This window comes from Falco cherrug, chromosome 20 (genome assembly GCF_023634085.1).
Source record: "Falco cherrug isolate bFalChe1 chromosome 20, bFalChe1.pri, whole genome shotgun sequence".
NCBI classification, from domain to species: Eukaryota; Metazoa; Chordata; class Aves; order Falconiformes; family Falconidae; genus Falco; species Falco cherrug.
This window is the reverse complement of record NC_073716.1, coordinates 6,396,190-6,417,446: the sequence shown is the minus strand read 5'-3', so window position 1 is coordinate 6,417,446 and position 21,257 is coordinate 6,396,190. Positions and strand designations below refer to the sequence as shown.

The 21,257-nt window shown below is 52.5% G+C and overlaps 2 long non-coding RNA genes across 5 annotated transcripts; one reads left to right on the top strand and one right to left on the bottom strand.

Annotated features, from left to right (window-relative positions):
* Positions 1 to 10,968: 10,968 nt before the first annotated feature.
* LOC129734405 (uncharacterized) lies at positions 10,969 to 15,620 on the top strand. Its single transcript, XR_008730023.1, has 2 exons — positions 10,969 to 11,934; positions 12,730 to 15,620. It is a non-coding gene; the product is annotated as an uncharacterized LOC129734405 (long non-coding RNA).
* On the bottom strand, positions 13,305 to 21,245 carry LOC114018044 (uncharacterized). 4 transcript variants are annotated; one of them, XR_008730022.1, is made up of 4 exons: positions 21,195 to 21,245; positions 20,626 to 20,778; positions 20,202 to 20,329; positions 13,305 to 18,025 (listed from the first exon to the last, which is right to left on the bottom strand). It is a non-coding gene; the product is annotated as an uncharacterized LOC114018044 (long non-coding RNA). The 4 variants fall into 4 exon arrangements; XR_008730019.1 differs by lacking the exon at positions 21,195 to 21,245 and having other exon boundaries at positions 20,626 to 21,013; XR_008730020.1 differs by lacking the exon at positions 21,195 to 21,245 and having other exon boundaries at positions 13,305 to 14,301; positions 20,626 to 21,010.
* Between the last annotated feature and the right edge of the window lie 12 nt (positions 21,246 to 21,257).

Genomic DNA, 21,257 nt, shown 5'->3' with positions numbered 1-21,257 from the left:
CTTGCCTGCCATCGTGTGAGCATTGCAAGAGCACAGGGCTAGGAGAGAAGCCAGCAGGATGGCAAGCAAAGGCAGCAAAGCAGGACTTTTGTAAGGGCCAACTGCCTTTGTCTGGTCTTCAGAAACCAAAATGGTTGCACCACATAATATCCAGATCCATTAGAATTTCTCATCTCTATTGACGTGACCTAAAAGATCCTGAACTCGGTCGCTTTCACGAAAATGGGTGATACACGGGGTCTTCTTTATCCACCAGCGCTCTCGCTTCCTGCAGGTGTCTTGAGCAATAAAACAGAGCACATCCACCCGCAGCAGCAGGTGCTTTCCCTGCCCTCCTCTGGGCAAAGGGAGAAGGTGCCCAGACCACACCATGGTTCCCTGACACAATGTTGCCTATCCTGACTGTAAAAAAAAAAAAAAAAAAGCAGCAGCTCCTAATTTACCTATCAGAGAAAAGGCTCTGAAGGCCAATTAAAGTCTCCCTGTATTATTCCTGGAAGTTACTCCTCCATTCCCTTCCCTTCTCAGCTAATCCAGCTACAGTAGGACATAGCTTCTGAGTGGGAATTCTAGTTCAAGGGGCAGGTTTCCAGATATCCAAGATGCAGCGGAATGCTTAGGAAGATCCTTCATGGAAACCTGGACTCCCATTGCCAAAAGAATGTCAAAAATCTGCATAGGTATTTCTTTTTATCTCAAAATCTTTAAAATCCCTGTGTCTTAAAAAAATCTGGCACAGCGACTTCAGCTGCAAGGCATCAGCGTAAGTCAATATGATAATCACCCATTCGTCATGACACATCATGCCATTCTAGCAAAGGGACTCCTGAGGGCATGAACCTTCCCAATCAGTCATTAAAAAATGTGTTGCAACTGCTCATAAGCTTCCTCCCACCCACCGCAAGCACAGCAGCCCCCAGCCCCGAGCTCTCCTGGTGGGAGCACAGTCCCAGGCATGAGTCAAAGGTGGCCGAGCGCAGCAGCGGCTGCCAGCGATGACCCTCAGTTCCACTGTGCTCCAGTTCCTGGGAAAGCCATGGATGGCTGCGTGGAATAACCAAAAGAGAAATCCCCTGAATCAAGGACTAAGAGCTGGGTGTAACTTAGCAGAGATTCAAGAGAAATACAACGGCCACTGAGAGGTCCCGGCTGTGCACCCAGTGCTTTCCAGCTAGGTCGGCATGAACAAGCCTTCCCTGGAGCCTGCACCCCAGGGACTTGTGACTTGACTTCTGGGTACCAGAACGTGTGATCAGCAAACCTGTGATGGGCTCAGTGTTGTGTGTTTAAAGAAATGAAATGATCAAGGGCATGTTGTTAGCCCAGGTCACAGCCAGCCCCTTTGAAGAGAGGTGGGCTCAGGCCACCCAGGTCCCCTGCCAACCTCCTTGGTGTCTCTGCACCCATCAGTGAGGCAGCTGGCGTATGTTGTCCTCAGAAAAAGCAAAGACGTGAAGTCTGGTACAGAAAGGATGCAAGGATGGGGAGTTTGATCGAGAAGAATCCAAGGGCCAGAGGGAAAGCGGAAGAGAAAAGAGATGCTGAATCACATGAAGTTCCTGCCAGCCCATTCCTCCAGGTCCATCTGGGCAGCAGCACAGCCCTCTGGTGTGCCAGCCACTCACTCAGCTTTGTGTCACTGGGAACACTGTGCCCCACCACCCAGGTGATTAACAGAGATGTTTTCTCTGCAGGAAGCTCTAGGAAAAAGTAGGAGAAAAATGCTTAATGTGGTAGGAGTGCAGAGGAGGATACAGGGTTGCTGTGCTCCACAAGAAGCCAGAGCCAGCCGAGCGTTCTGTGGGCGAGTCCTACCACTGCTCAGCCAGCGGCTCCTGCAGTGTCTCTGTCACAACCCCCACCTCTGCTTGGGGTCACAGGGCTGGCACTGCTGACCATGCCGGCAGGACCGGCAAGGAGGGCAGCTGGTGCCGCACTGCCCTCAGCCCTGCCACAGGCGTCTGCTCCCAGTGTCCCCAGCCCTGCCGGCCACCTTCTGCTCAGGGACCTGCTCGTGTCACGCAAGCATGCCCTGGTGGGAGCAAGGCCACCCGAAGCACTGAGGGGGTCATTAGCACTGGTATAAAACGCACCGTACGTTTTTACCCACACTTCTTTCCTCTTTCCATCTCCATTCTCTTGGTACCATCGTGCAGCATCGACCGCCGCCCCCGGCGCTGCCCCCCACCCTGGTCTTGCCTCCTGACGCTCCCCCCCTTCAGCGGGGGTGGTGGTGGGCAGCCTTCCTCCTCCTTCCTTCTCCTTCCTCCTCACCAGAGAGGCTCACGCAGCCTCTTCCCAGCCTGCAGAGATGTCGCAGCATCACAGAAGGGTTTGGGTTGGAAGGGACCAGCCCGTTCCACCCCCTGGCCATAGAGGCACCTCCACCGGACCAGGTCGCTCCAAGCCACGTTGAACTCGGCCTTGGATGCTTCCAGGGACGGGGCATCCACATCTGTTCTGGGCAGCCTGCGCCAGCACCTCAGCACCCTCACAGTGAGGAATTTCTTTCTAATAGCTGATCTACATCTGCCCTCTGTCAGTGCAAAGCCACTCCCCCCGTCCTATCGCGACATGCCCGTGTACAAAGCTCCTCTCCAGCTGCCTGCCGACCCCGTCCGGCGCTGCGAGGCCGCCGTGAGCTCTCCCGCGGCTCCCCGCGCCCCCACGGTCGGCCCCGCTCGCACCCTTCCAGGGGACGGGGGCCCGGCCCGGCCCCCCCGCCCCCCGCCCGCCCCGACTCCCGCCGCGCCGCCCCCGGCCGGGCCGCGGGCACTAGATGGAGCCGCTCGCTCGGGAAAGCGGCGGAGCCCCGCGCTCGGCCGGGCCCGACAGCCGCTGCGCCGGGGCAGGGCCGGGGGGGTAGGGCTGGGGGCAGAGCCGGGCAGGGCCGGGCAGGGCCGGGGCAGGGCCGGGGGCAGAGCCGGGGGCAGGGCCGGGGCAGAGCCGGGCAGGGCCGGGGGCAGAGCCGGGCAGGGCCGGGCAGGGCCGGGGGCAGAGCCGGGCAGGGCCGGGCAGGGCCGGGGCAGGGCCGGGGGCAGGGCCGGGGCAGAGCCGGGCAGGGCCGGGGGCAGGGCCGGGCAGGGCCGGGCAGAGCCGGGCAGGGCCGGGGGCAGGGCCGGGCAGGGCCGGGGGCAGAGCCGGGCAGGGCCGGGGGCAGAGCCGGGCAGGGCCGGGCAGGGCCGGGGCAGAGCCGGGCAGGGCCGGGGGCAGGGCCGGGGGCAGAGCCGGGCAGGGCCGGGCAGGGCCGGGGCAGGGCCGGGGGCAGAGCCGGGCAGGGCCGGGCAGGGCCGGGGGCAGAGCCGGGCAGGGCCGGGGGCAGGGCCGGGGCAGGGCCGGGGGCAGGGCCGGGGCAGGGCCGGGGGCAGGGCCGGGGCAGAGCCGGGCAGGGCCGGGGGCAGAGCCGGGCAGGGCCGGGGGCAGAGCCGGGCAGGGCCGGGGCAGGGCCGGGGCAGAGCCGGGCAGGGCCGGGGGCGGGGCAGAGCCGGGCAGGGCCGGGGGCAGAGCCGGGCAGGGCCGGGGCAGGGCCGGGGCAGAGCCGGGCAGGGCCGGGGGCAGGGCCGGGCAGAGCCGGGCAGGGCCGGGGCAGGGCCGGGGGCAGAGCCGGGCAGGGCCGGGCAGGGCCGGGGCAGGGCCGGGGGCAGAGCCGGGCAGGGCCGGGGCAGGGCCGGGGGCAGGGCCGGGGCAGAGCCGGGCAGGGCCGGGGGCAGAGCCGGGCAGGGCCGGGGGCAGGGCCGGGGGCAGAGCCGGGCAGAGCCGGGCAGGGCCGGGGCAGGGCCGGGGGCAGGGCCGGGGGCAGAGCCGGGCAGGGCCGGGCAGGGCCGGGCAGAGCCGGGCAGGGCCGGGGGCAGAGCCGGGCAGGGCCGGGGCAGGGCCGGGGGCAGGGCCGGGGCAGGGCCGGGGCAGGGCCGGGGGCAGAGCCGGGCAGGGCCGGGGGCAGAGCCGGGCAGGGCCGGGGGCAGGGCCGGGCAGGGCCGGGGGCAGGGCCGGGGGCAGAGCCGGGCAGGGCCGGGGGCAGAGCCGGGCAGGGCCGGGCAGGGCCGGGGGCAGGGCCGGGGGCAGAGCCGGGCAGGGCCGGGGGCAGAGCCGGGCAGGGCCGGGGCAGAGCCGGGCAGGGCCGGGGGCAGAGCCGGGCAGGGCCGGGGCAGGGCCGGGGGCAGAGCCGGGCAGGGCCGGGGGCAGAGCCGGGCAGGGCCGGGGCAGGGCCGGGGCAGGGCCGGGGGCAGGGCCGGGGGCAGGGCCGGGCAGGGCCGGGCAGAGCCAGAGGCAAAGCCGGGGCAGGGCCGGCGGCAGGACCAGGGGCAGAGCAGGCAGGGACAGGCAGGGCCACCCAGACCCCCTGCCCAGAGCCAGGGTCCGTGCCAGCCGTAGGTGGGAAATGCCCCCTGCACCTGCTGGGAGCTGCATGCACATAAAGATGACATACTGGCGGGGCTCATCGCTGCGTTTGCGTGGCTGGGAAATGCAGTTCCCACATACAGGATGGGGGGTTACTGTGTAAATTTGACGTAGGATGGGGAAATTGTGATCTAGAAGATGGAATGAGGGACCACAGGCAGCCTGGGAGCTTGTGTCAGCAGGCTGGGGAATTTGGAGCTGGACTGGGATCCCGCACCCATGAAGTCAGAGAAGACTTCATCTCTGGCAGCTCCCATGGGAGAACAGAAGTTTGACACTGGAGGGTTCTTCTGTCTGGCAGAGAAAAGAAAAATGCATGCCAGCACTGTTGGCCGAGACTGGAAACAGCACATATTTCTAACAGGGGAGGTAATTAATTGTTGGAGCCACTCATTAAGGTATTGGCAGGCTCAGTCACTGACAGTCTGAAATCAGGTTGCATAAGTTTCTATAAAACACTTTTCTTCAAACGTGAGTTATTTCAGGGCTGTCCTGCATCACCCAGATGCTTCTTTAGAGTCAATCCTGGGTTGAAACGCTGGGTTTAAGTGTGGCCTTTGGTGTTCGAGTGTCACAGCGAGCGTGATGCTCCTCAGGCATCACACCCAAGAGCACAGTGTCCTCCAGCGATGACCTGGTCTTCATCCCTCAGCGAAGGAGTCCTCTTGCACTCTTAGTCTCATGGGAGATCCTCACCAACTGACAGCGGGGGCACTTGTTAGGTTTTCTCCTGCAGCACCCTCCTGATGCTACGTCATGTGAGCTGCTCCCAGTACCGCTTGGCCATGGCCACGCAGGCCTGGGTTAGACCCTAGGTCATATATCCGTTTCTATAGTGGTCTTTTCTTGGTTTTGACACCTGGCACCACAGAGATGCTGTCTTTATGCTGGCCATCGCGTGGGACTGTGTCTAACCATGCAGGACTTCACAGATCTGGGAACAGCCAGTTTCCCAGTAAATGGGCAAGTAACCCCTTTACCCCTCCTGGGTAAGAAAGGTGGGAAAACCAAAATATACCTGATGTTTCAGGTATGTGAGTGTTTGCTGCATTACCCCTGCCTGGGGTGTTTCCAGTTAACAGCTTATTTGTGAGTGTGAACATCAAAACCGCCCTCTGAACTGCAGCTCCCCCCTCCAACACCCAGCATCCATGCCAAGTGGCTGTACCTTGCCAAGTGTTTACAGTAATCCTTGCCAGGTCCTCAGACTTTCAACAAAGACATCTGCTAATCCGCAGAAATGAGCTTTCAGGAAAGAGAGGCTTGAAGGTTTCAGGAAACCTCCTGCTCCCAGCCGGGCTCTGCGAGTTGTGAACTTGCCTGTCCCAGCTGGGGAAGCACACCTGAGTCTCCCAAGACTGGGATTTGTCTCACACAACAGTTCCCAGTAGGTTTCCTCAGTTGGATTAGTTATTCCGCACCGTTTGTGGCCTCTGCCCTTGTTTCTGCAGCCTCCTCACTGTGCACAGATTAAAGACGATCCTTGTGAGATGCCCAGACAGGACCTGAGTCAGGCCAGGCACTCAGGGCCTGAGCAGAGCTGCTCCCCCACCCCTGCACTTCCTGTGATCACAAGACTGCAGGAAAATGAGATGAGGAGCGGAGATGCTGGTGAGGACCTGGCTGCAGAAGAAAGCCTCATCCTGCTGCCGTGGGACTCCGTGGCCCAGTTTGCCCCATATGGCCACAGGAGCCAGGTGCTGTAAGCTATATGGTGCATGAGGTTAAGCAAGGTGAGATGTTCTTTGCATCCCTGCATCCCCTTGCCTTAACACACTAAACCAGGCAGGTGCATCCACTCTGCTCTGATTTAAACTCCTTCTTTGGAAACATATAAATACTTTTATGGCTCTGACAGAAATTACCCAATTCCCAAGAAATGTGCTCAAAATCTAAAGACAGATCAAAAGTTTTCAGTGTTTTCCTTCTCTGAAGGCTGCAGCCTGCCCTCCTGCCCGGTGCATCAGAGGTCCCATCTCCTGTGGCAGGGGCCCTACTTGAACCCAGCCTTCCTTGAGCGTGGATAAAGCCTTTCCTCCTGAATCCCAGCTGGCTCTTGCACAGCTCCTCTCCCTCTCCTGGAGAGAGGCTCCTTTCAGTTTCAGGGCTGGGAAATCACATGCTTGATGGCTTCAACATGATGTAAATGTTTTTGGAAGAGACCTGAGCGCTGGTTGGGTGTGCTTGTTTTTCAGGCACACACCGCCGCTGGGAAGGGGCAGGCGGTGTGACCGTGACCAGCCTGGCCTCCCCTCCTGGCACTCCAGGCAGAGCCGGGTGACGCTGCTGCACTGGTGAAAACATGCAAGCGCCAATTTTCAGCATTAATAATTCCTGCAGAGGGAACTGCCAAGAGCAGCTGTGCGTGCAGTGATGGGGAGAATGCCTCGGCGTGGGTCACAGAGACCTGGCCATCTCCTCCTGTGCGCTTGTCTCCAAAAGTGGGAGCTACCATGGGGGCTGCGAAGCACCCGTCTAGAGACAACAACCAGTTCAGAAAGCCCTAAAGCTGCAGATGGCTGGAAATCAGGAGGGTTTGCTGGGAAGGGGGCTGTCCTCGGGCTCCTTCCCATGTCCCGTTAGCTGCCTAAGGTTTCGCCCTGGCACAGCAGTACCAGAGGTTACACACAGAGTGGCTGTAGCAAACCCATCCTGCAGCTCCTGAAGGCACTGCTGGAGAGTCCTTGCTCTGACGCCAGTTGCCAAGGTGCTTTGCCAGATGGATCTTTGATCCATCTCATTAATGGCACATTTTATTTTTAACAGCTAAGAACATGAACTGGGGCACAACCTCCCATCCATCTCTGCTTGCAGTTCCCAGGGGTGTTGCATGGGTTTGTCCTCACCTGCTTGAGATGTAAAGTCGCAGCATGGGGAAGGATGGCCTGGCCAGCCATCTGCCATCCTTCACCCCCTCTCTGCCCCAGCCTGGGGCCATTGCAGTGTTCAGAAACTCAATATCTGGGCCACAAAATTAACCCTGCAACAGCTGAATTAACCCTGCCTGTGCCAGCAGACCTATGCCTGAGAGCTAGAGCGAGCACGGCTGAGCAGCTCATTTGACTTCCTTGCCCAAAGCTTCCTTACGCTTTCCCTGAAAGGTAAATCCTCCACATTTCTCCAAAAAAAAACCTCAAGGCAACCTTGGAACAAGTCTCTGTGCCATGTGCATGCAGGCTGGGACAGATGTAGCCCACACGATTCAAGTATCAGGCTCCCAGCCCAGCTCATGGACTGAACGAATCGAGGTTCATTTGCAGCAGGCAAGAGAATACATCCCGCTGACTGCAGCAAATTTGCACGTGCATGGTGGACTGTGCACTCTTAACTGCACAAATAGAGAGGCAGATAACAGAGACACTGTTCCCAAAGCCCAGGAGCAGAGGGACCAGTCCTAAAAATAGCATCACTGGGAAAAGTGATCTTTGTATTTTTTAAAATAGCCTATGCAGCCGTTGGGTGAAACAGCCAAAGAAATTCTTTCTGCTCGAGGAATGGGGGAATACGTGTGGCTCCGGGTGATGCAGCCCTGCCTTGGCTGGCAGCACAGGCTGCTTTATGCAGAAGTCTGAGAATGCACGTGGCAGTGGGGGAGAATGAGTGTCCTGTGGCTAGCAGGGAATGAAAGATGCTTTATAGTCTCCTTGGACTTTTTCCTTAAGAAAGACATTGGTTTCTTTTTATGTTTTTTTAGAAGTGACTTTGAAGTTGTGCATTTATGTTAAAAAAGAACCTATTTCTTATCTTCACTGGGTAGAAGCTGCTTTCTATCTAATACAAGAATTGTTGCTCTTATCTATAATAATTCTTTGATCAGTTAGGACATGCCTAAGCCTGCGTATATGGAGAACAGAATTAGGCTCCCATCTAAACTTGGCAATGCAACAACTTTCCCCCGTGATGTCTGTTGCGAGAGCATCTTGGGATCCTGTTGATGAATAGGGCTCTTTTCACATCTGGTGTTACAGGAGCCAAAACAAAGAGTTTGTCTCTGAGTCAAATCATTCAAATCATTTACAGCGTAACATGACACAAGGCAGGGATAGGATAGAATGATTAGTTTGTCTTTTGCTGCAGTTCCACGTTGTGGCAAGATCTATTTATTTTAATGCAGGAATTCCTGTGGGAGATGGTCAAGCCTGCAGCTTAGACAGACACTTGATTTAACTTCAGGACTTCACTGATGGAGAACTATTAAAGTGGATCCAACCAGCTTTTCCTGCTCTACATGCTAGCCTGAATTTGCCTCCTTTCTCCTCCTGGATGTTGGCACTTGTTATTCTTTTATTTGTTAAAATAAATATCTTCTAACATCAGAATCTTCACTGGAGACAGTGATCAAGTCACTCCTTAACTTTTTCTTAGTTAAACAAACTCAATTGCTTTAGTCTGTTGGGCGGGTTTGTCCCACCTCTAATCATTCTTGTCTTTCTGGACTCTTTCCAGTTTGTTTTTTGCAGTGGCAGCACGAGTTCCAGTAACCCTGTGACCAGGTCTGGCTAGATCTGTTCTGATTACATGCAAGGGTCAGGCTCAAGCTGTTTTAAGCACCCGACAGTAAAAGCAGCTCCTTACTGAACATACGCTGTCCTCTTTCATGGTCCCGAGTCCACCTGCAAGAACAACCTGTCTTTCCACACCCCATGGAGGGGCAGGAACGCGGTTAGAGATGAGGAGGGAGCAAGGGCCACATGCATGCTGCTGGCCAGAAAGCTCTTTCTGACTCAGTTTCCTTTTCCTCCAAAACTTCCTTCTGATTTGATCAATAGAAAAGTATACATCTGGCAGAAAAGGACCAGCTCTACCAGCCAGACACCAGCAGGAGTTTTTGTTCCCCTCCTTGCCTGCAGCGAGCAGATACATCACATCAAACACTGCAGAGGACTGGGTGGAAAACTTGACATTATGGTGACCTCCAGAGAGGTTCCCCAAAGCCCAGCTTGAATTCTAAGTCCGGTTTGTAGCAGGAATGAACTTTGCTGCTTGCAAACCGTGCCTGGAGAATTGCGTGGATAAATCCCGGGTGCTTTCATGGAGATTGGGAGAATTTAATCTAGCAGTGCTACTTCACTTCTCTGTGCTACAGCCCAGAAATGTTTGCTGTAATGGCTTCACCCTCTTTTCAAATATTGGTCTTGGAAAAAGGACTCCCAAAGAAAACTGTAAGGCAACAACAAATGTCTAGGACTAATTGAAGGCTTCTGGTTTGTAACAGCCTCAGCTGACTCATTTCTTGACTTATTAGGTGACTAACAAATTCATACAGCCCCAAGAGGACAGATGGCCCTATGGGGAACCATTTTTATGAAAAAAGAACTCTCTGGGGAAGAGAGGTCACTCTCATCAGACGGACATGGGTTTGGGACAACAGAAACAGTGTGGGAATGGGTTGGTTTAGCCCTAGAGCTAATACTATCTGAAGAGTGTGAATGCGAGTGAAGAGTGTGAATGAATGTGAGTGTGAGAGAGTGAATGCGAGTGAAGAGTGTGAAGAGTGAGAGATCCAGCAGATTCACCACAGGGTTTCTTGTTGTGTTTTTCAAACCCATTACTGTTTTGCTGCTCCTGCTGCTGGATTCCTTGTGTGAATAGCATGTCCCACGAACACGAGCACCTTGGCTTTGCAAAACCCAGCGACAGGCTGTGAGTTCATCTGGGTATGCGCGCTGTAGGAAACCAACATCTGCTACTTTGGTTAAAGTCTAGAGGCTGGGTGTTTGGTGTGAGCTGGAATTGTGTAGCTTTAACCCCTTCAGCTCTTCTCCACAGGCATGCCCAGCCCGGAGCTTCCTCTGGAAAAAAATGGGAGGTCATGGAACCATCTCCCTGGTGCGATCTTGCAGCAAGTGCATTTTTATCTCACCACCAACTCTAACCTGCAGTATTAACATCAACAAAAGAATGGTTAGGCACGTGTTGAGCAGTGCTCCAAAGAGCAAGTGGAAGAATTTCAAAGGTTGATACATTGCACCCACCTCACAGGTACTGATCATGCTGAAATGTGCCCAGGCTGTATCAGAGAATTTTGGGGTTGGAAAGGACCTTTAAAGGTCATTGCACTGGGTTTGCATGGCCAAGTTTTGGCAGGTAGGGTGGGCTACAGGGGTGGCTTCTACGAGAAGTTGCCAAAAGCTTCCCCCATGCCCGACGGAGCCAACGCCAGCCAGCTCCAAGATGGACCCACTGGCCAAGGCCGAGCCCATCAGCGACGGTGGTAGCGCCTCTGGGATAACGGATTTAAGAAGTGGGGAAGAAAACCTGCAGAACAACAGCCAGAGAGAGTAGTGAGAACCTGTGGGAGAGACAATTCTGTGGCCCCCCAAGTCAGTGCAGGAGGGCAGGGGGGGCTCCAGGTGCCAGAGCAGAGACTCCCTGGCAGCCAGGGGGGAAGCCCCCGGCAAGACAGACTGTGTCCTCAGCCCATGGGGGACCCCACGCCAGGGCAGGGGGTGCCCGCAGGAGGCTGTGACCTGTGGGCAGCCTGCGCTGGGGCAGCTCCTGGCAGGACCCACAGCCCTGTGGGGAGAGGAGCCCGGGCTGGGGCTGGGCTGGAGCTGGGCTGGAGACCCCCCAGGAGCCAGCTGGGCCTGGGGGGCTGCAGCCCGTGGGACGCCCCACGCTGGGGCAGGGGCAGAGTGTGAGGACCCTCCTCATGGGGCGGAAGGAGCAGCAGGGACAGCGTGTGATGAACTGACTGCAGCCCCCATTCCCCATCCCCCGCGCCCCTCGGGGCGAGCAGGGAGAAGAATCGGGAGTGAAGTTGAGCCTGGGAAGAAGGGAGGGGTGGGGGGAAGGTTTTTTAAGGTTTGGTTTTAGTTCCTGTTATCCTGCTCTGATTTCACTGGAAATAAATTAAACTAATCTCCCCAAGTTGAGTCTGTTTGGCCCGTGACAGTACTTGGTGAGTGAACTCCCTGTCCTTATTTCGACCCACAAGACTTCTGCTGTATTTTCTCTCCTCTGTCCAGCTGAGGAGGGCAGTGATAGAGTGACTTTGGTGGGCACCCAGCATCCATCCAGGGCCAACCCACCACAGTCATCTAGTACACCCCCCCTGCAACAACCAGGGACATCTTCAACTAGATCAGGTTGCTCAGAGCCCTGTCCGGCCTGGCCTGGAACACTTCCAGGGAGGTATATGGGAGAAAGACACGTGTGGAGGGAGAAGCTGTGGCTCCTCTGAAGCTAGGCATGCAGGAGGTGGCAAATCGCCTGGCTCCAGCATTGCAGAGCTACCTCCGCTGCCCTGGGACTCACAATGCCAGGCAAAATGGTGCTGGCCAGCCTGATCCACAGGGGATGAGCGAGCCAGACCACAGCCTGTGCTCCCTCCTTCCCTGGGCAGGGACAGCAAGGCTGTGCTGCAGAAGTCTGAGCGACCGGCCTCAACGCAGAAACGTGAGGCACTGGGGTGTCACAGCTCTCACTGCTGCTGCCCCACATGGCTCAAAGGCTGCAGGATCACGCGGTGGGCAGGCAGTCCTGGAGGAGGAAGCACAGGGGAGAAGCCTTGATGTTACTCTTGCCATTTAGCTGGTATGAATTATCTTTTTATCTAGTGGATGAATTACACCTGAGGACAAAACCTCTGTCTTACAGCATGCTTTAAGGGCTTTTGTTATTTTGCAACAGATTAACACATAATTAACTTTAAAGCATTGCATGCATTTTTCTGTAAGATTAATACCATGTCTGATTGAATTTTTAGCCCATTTCCATTTATACAATCTTTTTACAGTCTGGTTTAATTTAATTAGACATTCCAGTCCCTGACACTTTCGATTTATCTTAATAAATTTCATAAGCAAAGATTGAGCCAGCTGCTTTTGCTGGAGCACTGTTGCTTTAAGGAAGACAGTGTCGGATCTGTGTGAAGACCTACTTTGTGTTATGCCCCTGTTCCATCCTGTGGTCTGTCTAACGAGGATTCTGCCTAATTGTTGCTACCAGAATTTCCAAGGCTGGTGTGAAGAGCAGAGGCAGGAGGCACTGCCTGTTTCTTCCTGCTGGGTACATTGAAGTCCCCTTTGCTTGTACAGAAACTAAAGGACCCTCACAGACAGCAAAACCACAAGCCCCGCATTTATCAGCACAGATAAATGGTGCCTGTGTGCTCTCCATTTATTTTGTAAAGGGCACTTTCTGCATTAGGAAGGCAAAGATACTCTGGGTGCTGGTTTTTGCATGTTTTGCCAGGTCCTAATATTAGCTAAGGTTTGCCTGTTTGCAATAAAACCCGATTGATCTGTCTGTAAATATTTAGCTAGTGACTCCTCCCCTCTAGCTGTACGGTGAAAGAAATCTTTCTCCTTTTTGGGTATTTTGTTTCAGAGGAGGAATGTCTTCTTCTTGCACAGTCTTGTAGATGAGATGACTTTGGACATGTCTGTACCTCGTTTCATGCCCTGCTCCGGGCCAGGTTGTTCACCCTGCAGTTGTGCCTGCTCAGCCCTGGGGACAAGCCATGCAGAAGGAAGCCTGGATCTATTTCTCTTCATGTCTCTTCACACGTGGCGGGAGGGGTGAGGATCATGCCAGGCTGGACTCCCTCCACCAAGATCATCCTTCTGAGGAGTTAAAAATTAATCACAAAGGAGGAGTTAAAGCTGTGAGGTTTGTGAGGGTTATCTTGTCTATGGGCAGGGTTTTCACTGGGAAATAAGGGAGGGAGGGAAGACACTGAAAGTAGAATCAGCAGAGGGCATGGATGCCAGTGGAGGTGGCAGTGGACTGAGGAGCTGGGTGGGGGGCTGGAGACATGAGAGGGAGAGGACACCCAGAGTAAAAACTGAATAAACGCCCTGGAGATGAGATGTCTCTAGCTGGACTGTGGTTGACTGCTTTGGCTTTTGTTTTTCTGTTTCTTGGTAGCCCTTCCCTCCACATATAAGAAATAGGAGAAAATATGAATATTTCCAACATTTTATTGTATTTCCAATCTGAGAGAATTAGTAACTCACACTAGAATGGCACACAGTCATTTTGTTAATTTGTGCTTGAGCAGCGCTGACAGGAGCTAGTGGAGTTCCCAGGGTGGGTGGGAGAGGGGTTTGGGCAGGGTGACAGCCTGGAGCGGTACAAGGACCTGAGTGGGGGACCAGGATGTAGCAGCCGAGTAAAGAAATCTGCTAAGAGGATACACAGTATGGCAGCTCCTCATCACTGCTGCAGCTCCTGGTGGGGCTGGGAGGAGGTGTGAACATGAAGCTATGCTGACCCTCTCGCAAGGCAGGAGGATGGCCACTTGGCAGAAACAGAGTGGAAGCACATCACAGCAGGCGGCAGCAGCAGCTGCTGGGTTTTAATTCAGACCATCTGAATGCCTGTAAGAGGAGAGACCTTATAGACTGCTCGGGATTTCTGAAGGTTCAAGTGGAGGACAGGGGCTGGGATGAAAGGGGACATTCCAGAAGGGAGGCTGCACAACAGCAGCCACCGACAGCTGAGCCTCCTCAAGGGCTCCCTGTCCCGACACTCTCAGGATTTCCTCTCTGCTCCTGTACCACATTGCTGGATCTGCTCCTGCTGCGGGCAGCATATCCACGCTACCCACCATTAGTTGGTGTGATGGCTTTGAACATTTCAGCTTCACAGGAAGGTGCAGCAGCTCTTCCCAACATGGTAGGAAACTGTGCAGAGGAAGAGGGAATCCTGAATGCCTTGCAGACATGGACCTCAGGATGTTTCATAACAAGATCCCATATTATGGCATTCAACAGCGATTGCAGAGCTGAAATGCCTGAAGCAGAAGTTTTGGTTCAGGCCACACTATTTGTCCACTTTAGTTTGTTCCAAAGCCTACATCTGCAGTGCCAGGAGCAGAAGTGCTTCCAAGCCCCTGGACCGAGAGAAAGCTCTTCTGCTTCACCAAGGCAAGCCCTGGGGATGATGCCTGTGTTCAGCCTGTCAGGAAAAGAAACTGCTGTGTACAGTAAGAGGGACAGAGTCCTCTAGTCACGGCACCTGAAAATGCCACACATTGCAGCACACACCAGCCCTGCCTGCTAGAGACAGCTTGGGTCTGACACCTGATTCATCTGACTGTGCCACCCACCTCTGTCAGTCCTCAGCTGAAGCTTTACTCCATGGCACACGCCAGCCTTACACACCCCGACCCCTGGTAAAGGGCAGAATTTATCCAGCCTCATTTGGCTTCATTGCCCAGCAGAGATCAGTCCCAGTATGCTGACAATATCTTGTCTGAGATGCAGGAGTACAGACGCGCTGTCATGCACCTTCCTACTCTCCCTATGTGCTGAGGAAAGAGAGAAATGGACACGGAATAGTCATTTATAAACTGCTGCAACTTGGGGAGGAGGAAACTTTGAAACCTAAGCCAATCAGGTTTTGCCCACATCCTATGGACTTTAAAAATTGCTAACTAGATTAATTCTTCTAAATAAACGCACTAGTACCCAGACTGCCCTGTGTCTACGTGCGTCCTGCTGTGGAAGGAGCAAGCCAGCAGATGTACTGGAATAAAACCAACGCTTTCAAATGTGAGGAGCACTGCTGCAACGCTGCAGTGAAAGGTAAGCCACTAGGTTGCTTGGCTGAAACGTACAGACAAACTATTTTTTGCCAGGTGTCATGCTTGCAACAAGTCACTTGGTATTTCTGAATGACCTGCACACCACAGCTCGGAAACCCCGCAAGACAACGTGGCTTTTGGACTCTGCCTGCCACTTCTTAGCTTGGGAGCATATACCACTAACTGCCAGGGATCCCATAATAATTACAGACATTTTATCTGCATTGTGTCACACAGTGAAATTACAGTGGGATGTGACAAGACCGGCTATCTAAGAACAAAGTCCTCTACTATATATGAAGCAAAACCTGCAGAGCGAATATCAGCTTTGGCTCCTCCTGCTGAAATTAACTTCTTGGTTACTGATCTTTTCACATCAGTGAAGACAAAGTCCCTCTAGAAGCTTGTCTGAAAATCCAGCACAGTTTTTCCCCCAAAAAAAGTACTGGATGTGTAGATCTAAGTGCTAATGAATAGAAGTTGTAGCTGGGATGTATTTTTGACAAATGGCTACAATGAGCTGAATCACAGCCAGCTCCCTCAGAGGAAGTTGTTGCACATTTTGGGTTAAGGAGTTACTGGTTAAAGCAAAAGTATTCAATCAAAGTAGTACTGTCAACCTCTCAACTTCTTAGAATTTATGAGCTTGATCTCTACAAACTATATATAAAGATTTCTTTTGATAAAACAACACTTGATTTTTTCATTTACTGCTTAATTCTCAAGAGCTGCGGCTTAAAAAAAACCCAGGCCACATGAATATTGTAATATTTTGATAAAGATTTTGTGCTTATTCTCTAATATATCCTTAAATAGCTGAGATGCTGTAAGGCTTCAGTGAGTGGCACCTCTTTTTAATACAACCTGTGACTCTCAGAAAAAGTGATTTTTATGGAGCTGAGTTTGGAAACCTTTTCAGCCCCCTCCCAAAAAGGCGCCATCACTACAAGAGAATTCCTGTAATCTACAAGAAAAAGAATGCTCAAATTTCCTTGAACTGAGCAGCCAAGACCCAAACTCAGAGGCTGCTTTTAATAATATTGGCTTTATCTTTCCAGTGCTCATTTCCTCTTTTTATACGCTACGCTGGTGCCTCCACAGAAGAATCTAATGAAGATTCAGCTTCATGCAAGTTGGTTGGAAAAGTGCTGAAATCCTTGGATGACCTCCACAGCAGAGGCAAAATCGGTGTTTACTCAATACTCCTAACCATAAATGAGCAAACGACAGCTAGCCCTAGCCCTGCTCCCTATGCACCCAACTCAGATCAAGAGCTCATTCTGAACAGGACACACAGCTGTTAAAATGCTGACATGTGTTTCCTGATGATAGACCAGAGCCAAAAGCAGAACTTGTTCAGAAAGACAAGCAATTTGATCATATTTTGGCAAAGATAAGAGGAAGCTTTACAGAACTGTATTCCCTGCAGGGGCCAAACTCCGATTAATTGGAACTGCTTGGTATTCAAAAGAGCTGATGAAAAACTTTTGAAAGCCATTGAGGCTGTTTCTTATTTTTCACTGGCACAAGCCACGATTATGCCATTCAGATGAAAGAATTAGATCAACATTGTGTAACCGAGATCAGAATCAGACCCATTCTACAAAGGCCTAAATTTTCTGTTTCTGTACCTCTCACCCCAGCGAGGTAACAAACCCAGCCTATTTCCAATGTTAGGATTAATTTCTGTTGACCTCTTCTGCATAGTCTTTTAGCACCAGAAAAACAGTCACATGCCAACATTATACAAGTCTGGGCTTTTAAAATCTTGGGCTCCATTTCCCACAGAGGTATGGCTGCAGCGCTAGACTGCTTTGCTAACTCATTCAAGTCTGGCTGTGATACACAGCTTGCTTGAAAAGTTACATCACACAAGAGGATGAGATAAGATGACCCATTAATTTTTAAATCTACCAATCAAGGTGTCTTCATTTGTTTCTTAATAAAAAAGGGATATTGCAAACTTACTCACATTGAGATATATATGTACATAGAGAGGATATTTATATATTTATACAGAATATTTACAAAACATCAGTACACGAGCACTCACCCTACAAAGACAGAGCCTGTTTGAATTTCTAGTATGGGTGCGTATATACATGTAAAAATTGAGAGAAACGCAGTATCATGTGTTTTATATGGGGCTGAAACCAAGGAGCTAAGAAATTTGTCAAGGATCATAAAACTGTAGCAGAATCAGAAATGAAAGCAAACTACCTTAAATACTGCTTCTGGTTTGGGCAGGGAAGTGCTCCGAGATCTGTCGATAACAGTGCATATAAGGCACTGTTATTCCTAAGGCAACATCTTCAGCTACATGATCTCCAAAGAGCTCGAAGAAGTGAGTTTTACCATACAAAGTATAATAATTTTGGCTGCAATTCTATTGCCATTTACTCTACAGCAACCCACACCAGCTCACTGGTTGCAACATGAGTCTATCCCACCAAAGTGGGTTCCTTGCCTTGTGTTTTACTCAAAGACTGCTCAAGGGTTAAGGCTCAGCATATGCAAGTTACAAAGCATGCTGTGTCTCATGTGTGGGAGTAAATGTCATATCCCACTGCACAGGGTATTTATAGAACAGCACTATTTGGGAAGTGAAACTTTTTAATGGTGAAGTTTTCAACCAGTTGCTTCAGGTTTAAGTTCCGAAGAATGAAACTGCAGAGAACCCCGTTTTACACTTTCTGGGTCTAGTTGGCTCGGAATATTACCATGAAACAAGCGGGGTCTGAGTCCAGTTACTTCAGGTTTAAAAGGTCCAGTCTCCACACCAAAGGACTGCTTCTGCAGCTGACATGTCAATCCTGTGTCCCCACCGCAGGACAGAGCACTGCTTTGTCACCGTTACTCACACTACCTGGTGGAGGAGCTCTTCCCACACACAAGTACAGCGCAGTCCCCAAGGGTCACCCTCAGACAGGCATGCAGCTCCTGGGGGATGCCGTTCTTCCCGCAATCCGGCCGGCTGAGCACCCCAAGCCCCCGAGCTACTCCACAGTGGTTCTCCAGTGTAGCTGCCCATGGCCAGACACCAACCTTCAACATAAACTGAAGCAGGTGATCCTCTTTTCACTGAGAACAGCAACCCTGGGAAAGCCAACAGTAACGTAAGGCACCAGTGACCCCCACGCTGCCAGTGCTGCCAGCTCAGCAGCTCACGCAAGGGCTGGACTGAGGGTGCTGGAAGAGGGATTGGATGAGTGGGCACGGACTGCAGCTGCATAAAGCTGGGGGTGACAGGAGGAGGTAAAGTGATCAGAATTCTCCCTTGTTAAACTGGTGACACACCACAGGGGCTGAAGCTGGGTTGGTGGGATGAGGCTGAAGATCAGCCAGGGTGGTATAAGCTGTCCCCATCTCTAGATCCGGACTGAAGCTCACACTGGCAAAGGCCCCTCTGGTTCAAGTTCTTACACAACTTGCTATTTGTAACACTCTGCTTTTGGCTCACACATACACAGTGAGCACCAAATGTGGAATAACAGATTGAAAACTCCAAGTGAAAAGCTGTTTTTTGATCAGTGGTCCCAGAGTAGATCACCTTAACCAAGCCAGGCAGAACCAAAAGACCTTTTGTGAAACTAACTGTGCTTTCTGAGCTGTAACTATAATCACAGCACAGATTCCAACAAGTATGTCTTGACATTACTGGGTCACCCAAAGGGCAGGCTACACATATCTTGCACCAATTATTAATGCAGCTATTTGTGTTAACTCTCCAAATCGAGTAACTGATACACCTGGTGCAATTTACATAAATAGGAACACAGTTACATTTGCATTCACACTCCATTCACACTCGTGTCGATAACTACTTGTGGGTTTTATTGCCACAATAGAAACCCAATTGAAACCGTAGCTTGGCTGTACATGGTCCTGTAACCACAAAGAAGGGGCAGAGCAGAGGTTGGGCAGGCAGTGCCAGTCTCCCAGCCTCGCCCTCACCAGCTGGGTTACTTCTGCTCCGGTGGGTCAGACACATGGTGCTCTCACCCTCCTCCAGACATGCTCTTCCTGCTGGAGAGGTGGCAAAAGCGCTCTGACAGACCGGTACACGCTCACGTTATTTCCAACAAATGAACTCTTTGTATCTTTGAGCTATTGCAGTGTGCCCTGAATACTGCTTGCTTATTGGAGCAATCATTATTACATTATTTACACTTTGTTTGTGCTTTCAAGACATTCTTTACAGCTTAAGGGTGACAAACTACTCTGCCAGCAAGCTGACTGAGACCACCGATTCATTTCATGTAACTTAACCACAAAAGACAAGCAGAGTATACTGGATTTCAGTATTGAACGACGACTTGTAAAAAGTGCCACACATGCTTCTCAAAATCTCAGTCCTATACACCTCCTGTTTGCCCTCTTCAGACAACAATTACAGAATGTAACTTCAATGGAGCCCACAAAATGAGTATTAAGGTTCGTTATGTTTTGTCAAAACCATTGTTTGATCTTCTTTCCACTGTGATAAAAGTGTCAAGGTCGTAAATACCTCTAAATGCAACATTATGATCACCTCAACTACTCCGGCAAAAATAACCTAACAAAGACTCCCTCAGATTTTTAAAGGCAGAACTGCTGCCAAATTATTTCAACTTCTGAAAAGCACTGCCTTGTAAAAATTTCTCTTGTTCTTTATCTTGACCAGCAGACATTCCATATTCTTTAAGTGAGGGTAAGACAGTAAGAAATGTTGAAAAAGATGTGACCATCCATTACCATAACTCCTTCCTCACTTGAGGTTTTCCTACTGCTTGAATACAAGGATGATTCTTCACTCGGGACATGAGAGATGGGGTGGATCTCAGGGTCTGTGCCTGTAATGCATGCCACCTGAGTGTAGGGGCACACAAAACATGAACTAACTCATCCCTGAAGCCCAGCTCTCTCCATGCACCTCACTTGGCATTGACCACAGCTCAGTTCCTCCAGGAAGGACTGACAAACCACGCGTTACTACTGGCCACCTCCTCATGACAACTGACCCGACGATACCAACCCCATTCCCAGCATTTTCTATTTCCACTTCAATAATCTCCAAAAGATTGGAGTAATCTGCAGAACAGCCTATTCACTGGAACATACCATGTATGATAGTGATCCACCGTGACAGGTTCATTTAACCCTGGTTTTGTACTATAACCAGGCAGCAGGGGATTATTCTGCAACACGATACAGCTCTGTTCACTTAGGAAAGAGCTCTCAGGACTGAAGAGTTATCTCCAAACTACATCAAGAGCCTGAGCAAACGAGGTACCTGTGCAGAGGCAGTTTATACTGAAGATGAGGGACACTGGATCTTGCTACTGCAGATTTTGAGACTGCTCAGAGCACTGTCACAGTGGTTATCATACACAGCCTCTGCCACCACTGTGGGTCATCCTCCTGCATGGGGCAAAGCATATTGTATGTCATACACACGGTGCAAATCCAGAGGGAATAAGCAACTGTATCAGAGTCCTTTCTTGAAAGCTCTGAAATAATTTATTTTCTGTAGCCCCCACCCCTGAGGCAAGGGTTGGGAGTTTCCCAAACATCCCTTTACATAGTGTCAAAGCAAAGAAAAACGCTTCTTGGGCAAACTAGAATCTGCAGAATAAACTGTCGCTTATTGGGGAGTGTCAGGGCCAAAGTGAGGGGTGAAAAAAAAACCAACCCTACCAGAGTTCTCAGAAACTTACACTGCTGAAATCTCCACAGCAGGACTGAACCCCTTCCAATCACCTCCACAGTACCTGGGGATCAAGGCTCCCCCTCTTCTCTCCCACGGCCTGGATAGAGCTCTGACATCAGACTCAGACAGCGCTTCTTGCAGCCCTTCTCTTAGCATTTAACTGGCAGGAGTCAGCACAGGGGGGGAAAAATAACCACAGAAAGTCTCATAAGCCCGAGGCCCGGCTGGATGGCTCCCTCCCGGGGGGACCCGGGCCCTAGCAGGGCTAACAACCGAGCCGGGCGGCCGTTTAACGATACGCCGCCGCGCGCCGCACCCTCCCCGCGCCTGCGCACCGGGCTCAGCCGCGACACCGGCAGCGCCTCACGGCAGCAACGCGCATGTGCAGCGCGGCGGAAGTGGGAGGGGTGGGGGGTGCTTGGCAGGAAGCCCCGCCCGCTTCTGGGAAGCCCGGGCCGCCCCCGCCGCCCGCCCCCCATTTGCCCCGGCCCCCCCGGTCTCCCCAAGCCACCCCCGGCCCCCGCAGATCCCGGGCCCCCGACCCCTCCCGGGCCGCCCTTGTCTCCCCAGGCCCACCCCTGCGGACGCGGCCGGGCCGGCCCGTGGTTGGGCGCGCGCGGGCGGCGGGGCGGGCTGGGG